This window comes from Arachis ipaensis, chromosome B04, assembly GCF_000816755.2.
Source record: "Arachis ipaensis cultivar K30076 chromosome B04, Araip1.1, whole genome shotgun sequence".
Classification (NCBI taxonomy): Eukaryota; Viridiplantae; Streptophyta; class Magnoliopsida; order Fabales; family Fabaceae; genus Arachis; species Arachis ipaensis.
The window spans coordinates 51,957,871-51,962,731 of NC_029788.2; positions in this window are offsets into that span (position 1 = coordinate 51,957,871).

A 4,861-nucleotide genomic window follows, 5' to 3' on the forward strand; every position below is an offset into this window, starting at 1 on the left:
CCAGTTATTTTTGCACCAGACTGGACTTTACCATTTGAATTAATGTGTGATGCCAGTGACCACGCCATTGGTGCAGTACTGGGGCAGAGGCATGACAAGCTTCTGCATGTCATTTATTATGCTAGCCGTGTTTTAAATGATGCCCAGAAAAATTACACAACCACAGAAAAAGAATTGCTTGTAGTGGTTTATGCCATTGACAAGTTTAGATCATACTTAGTAGGATCAAAAGTGATTGTGTACACTGACCATACTGCTCTTAAATATCTACTCACAAAGCAGGATTCAAAACCTAGGATCATAAGATGGGTGTTGCTTTTGTAAGAGTTTGATATAGAAATAAGAGACAGAAAAGGGACAGAGAACCAAGTGGCTGATCATCTATCCCAGATAGAACCAGTAGAAGGGGAGTTTCCCCCCTCTATTGAGATCTCTGAGACCTTTCCGGATAAGCATTTGTTTGCCATTCAGGAAACACCATGGTTTGCAGATATTGCAAACTATAAAGCTGCAAGGTTCATACCCAAGGAGTACAGCAGACAACAAAAGAAAAAATTAATTACTGATGCAAAGTACTACTTGTGAGATGAACCCTATCTCTTTAAGAGATGTGCATACGGAATAATCCATAGGTGTATGCCTAGAGAAGAAGCACAGAGGATCTTATGGCATTGCCATGGATCACAATATGGAGGCCATTTCAGAGGTGAGCGAACAGCCACCAAGGTCCTCCAATGTGGCTTCTACTGGCCTACACTCTATAGGGATTCCCGAGAGTTTGTACGTAGCTGTAACAGTTGCCAAAGAGCTGGTAATCTGCCTCATGGTTACGCCATGCCTCAACAGGGAATTTTGAGATTGAGTTGTTTGATGTATGGGGAATTGACTTCATGGGACCTTTCCCACTATCATACTCAAATACTTATATTCTGGTGGCAGTCGACTATGTATCAAAATGGGTAGAGGCCGTTGCCACACCCACCAATGATACTAAAACAGTGCTGAAGTTCCTCCAGAAACATATCTTCAGCAGGTTTGGTGTCCCTAGAGTACTAATCAGTGATGGGGGCACTCACTTCTGCAACAAACAACTTTACTCTGCCATGTTCCGGTATGGGATTTGCCACAAGGTGGCGACTCCATATCATCCACAGACAAATGGGAAAGCTGAAGTTTCTAACAGAGAACTAAAAAGAATCCTGGAACGGACTGTAAGTACCCGTAGAAAGGATTGGGCAAGAAGCTTGGATGATGCTCTGTGGGCTTACAGAACAGCATTCAAGACTCCTATATGGACCTCTCCATACCAACTTGTGTATGGTAAGGCCTGTCATCTGCCCGTGGAACTGGAACATAAAGCGTACTGGGTAACCAGATTCCTAAACTTTGATGCCAAATTAGCTGGAGAAAAAAGATTGCTCCAGCTGAATGAGCTAGAGGAATTCAAATTCACTGCTTTCGAAAATGCCAAGCTTTATAAAGAGAAATAAAAAAGGTGGCATGACAGAAAGCTGTCATCTAGAGTCTTTGAACCAGGACAAAAGGTTCTATTGTTTAACTCTAGGCTCAGCTATTCCCCGGGAAACTGAAATCCCGGTGGAGGGGACCATATGTGATTACAAGTGTATCACCATATGGTTATGTGGAGCTTCAAGACATTGATTCTGATAAAAAGTTTATTGTTAATGGACAGAGAATCAAGCACTATCTTGAAGGCAATGTTGAGCAAGAGTGCTCAAGGCTGAGGCTAGATTAAAAGCTCCGCAAGGTCCAGCTAAAGACAATAAAGAAGCGCTTGCTGGGAGGCAACCTAGCCATTAGCAAAAATTTTTCTGTTATTTTTTATTTTGTTTATTTTTAAAATATATGAGCTTAATATTAACAAGGTAAAAAATCAATTGCATAAGTCAACAGGGTTATAGAAGAATTCAGAGCACAAAATAGGAAAAAGGAGCTCACTGGCAAGAAAACGCCAGTAAGAGGCACAACTGGGCATTAAACGCCCAAAAAGAGCATCTACTGGGCGTTTAAAGCCAGTAAAGATAGCCATCTGGGCGTTAAACGCTAGAAAGAAGCAACTTCTGGCGTTTAACGCCAGATTTACAGCAACCTGGACATTCAGAAAAACGCCCAGTGACAAAGGGGTTTCTGGCGTTTAACGCCAGCTAGAAGCAACAGCTGGGCGTTAAATGCCCAAACCAAGCAGCAACTGGGCGTTAAACGCCCAAAACATACAGCAGTTGGGCGTTTAACGCCAGGATTATGGGGAGTAGGCAATTTCGTTTTCAATTCAAATTTTTTTCCTTTTTTATGTTTCAATTCATGATTTCTTGCACAAACATGTTACAAATCCTAATTTTTCAAATCCTTTTTCAAAAAAAAAAAACATATCAAATGTATCTTAATTCATAAACCCCTTTTCCTCTTCAAATTATTTTCAAATCCTTTTCAAAACAAATCTGTCTCTTTTCCTTCTAAAATCTTTTCAACTCATCAATATCTTTTTCAAATCTTCACATCATCTTTTTCAAAATCCAGATTTATCTTTTTCAAATATCTTTTATATCTTTTCAATTTTAAATCACATCTTTTCCTATCATACTTATCTTTTCCAAATCACTTTTTTTATCATATCTTTTTCAAAAAATTTCCGAAACCCGCCCCCCTTCCCTTTAAATTTTGGTTCGGCCTCTCCCCCTCTCCTCCACAAATTGCGCTTGGCTCTCCCTATTTCCCTCTCCTTTCCTTTCTTTTGCTTGAGGACAAGCAAACCTCTAAGTTTGGTGTGATTATCCGTGATCACTAAACCAATGCCCACTAAGATCATGGCTCCTAAGGGAAAACAAACCGACTCAAGAGGCAAGAAAGAGAATATTCCAAAACCACTTTGGAATCAAGGCAAGTTCATAACCAAAGAACATTCAGACCATTTTTACAAAATAATGAGTCTAAGGTCAGTGATCCCGGAAGTTAAATTCGATTTGAAAGAAGATGAACATCCGGAGATCCAAGAGCAAATTCGAAACAGGAGTTGGGAAGTCCTAGCTAATCCTGAAACAAAGGTCGGAAGAAACATGGTTCAGGAATTCTATGCTAATCTATGGCAGACGGACAGGCAGAGGATAGCTGGAACCGCATTCTATGACTATAGAACTTTGGTCAGAGGGAAGGTTGTTCACACCCACCCTGATAAAATAAGGGAGATCTTCAAGCTGCCTCAACTGCAAGATGACCCAGACTCCTTTAATAGGAGAATAATGAGATCAAACCTAGGCTTGGATAAAATCCTAGAGGATATATGCCTCCCTGGAGCCAAGTGGACAACCAACACAAAGGGTGCCCCGAACCAACTCAAGAGAGGAGATCTCAAACCAGTCACCAGAGGCTGGCTGGACTTCATTGGGCGCTCTATTCTGCCCACTAGCAACCGCTTTGAAGTCACCATTAGAAGAGCAGTGATGATTTATTGCATTATGCTGGAAAAAGAAGTGGAAGTTCATCAGCTGATTGCTTGTGAGCTTTACAAAATTGCAAACAAGAACTCCAAAGATGCCAAATTGGCCTATCCAAGCTTAGTTTCTCTGTTATGTAATGATGCTGGGATAAAGATGGGAGTAGATAAGTATATCTCAGTTGAGCAACCAATAACCAAAAAGTCTATGGAAGGACAACAAGTGCAGGTGATGTGCGGAAAACGATCCGACACAAAACTCACCGGCAAGTGTACCGGGTCGCATCAAGTAATAATAACTCACATGAGTGAGGTCGATCCCACAGGGATTGAAGGATTGAGCAATTTTAGTTTAATGGTTGATTTAGTCAAGCAAATCAAGAGTTGGTTGAGTGATTTGGAATTAACAGAAATTAAATTGCATGAAAAGTAATGGGAGAGGGGTAAATTGCAAGAAATTAAAGAGAACAGAAAATAAAAGTGCTGAATCTTAAAGAACAAGAAATTAAATGGAAGAAACTTAGAACGCAAGAAATGTAAATTGCAGAATCTTAGAATGCAAGAAATGTAAATGGCTTGAATTGTAAATGGATCAGGGATGTGGGATTGCGAAAATTAAACAAGAGAATAGTAAATCTCAACAAACAGAAACGTAGAAGATGGATCTAATTGAACCGGATCTTAAATGCAAATGAAAATAAACTTGGTGTAGCAATGTAACAAGGAAATTGAAATTGAAAGATGTAGATCTCAAGACTCAAGAGACTAGATAACCAAGTCTAGATCTCACTGCCTTCTTAGATCCAAATTTAGAATTCAATTGCAAGAGATTAAAAATTAAAACAGAAGAAAACTTGGATTCAAATCTCAATTCTCCAATGGTGCAGTGAAAGAAACAAAAAGAGATCTCAAGGTGAGATTGAGATAGAATTTCCTCAATTCTTCAACACCCAAGACTCTAAATCTCCAAATAGCTCAAAACCCAAAAGCTCTCCCAAAATTACTCAGCAAACTCAAAAGGAAAAACTCCCGAAAAGAAAAGCTCTCCCAAAACTTCAAATCCTAAGCTATTTATACACTTTCTTCCAATGATCATTAAGCCTTGAATTGGACCTTTAGTCTTGATGGAATTGGGTTGATAGTAGCCTCCGTTGATTGCTCTTGGTGTTGGGAAGAAATCCATTTGTGAACCGGGCCATGAACCATTCACGTTTGAGTCAACGTTTGAGGCAAACGTTGACTCAAACGTCACTTGTGTAAAATTATGCAGCTAGTCCAAGATACTGTCATCCACGTTTGGCTCAACGTTTGATGTCAAACGTGAGCTCAAACGTGGAACTCCCCATGCTCCCTTTTTGGCCAACGTTTGGCCCAACGTTTGAGGCAAACGTTGGCGCAAATGTGGCTCAA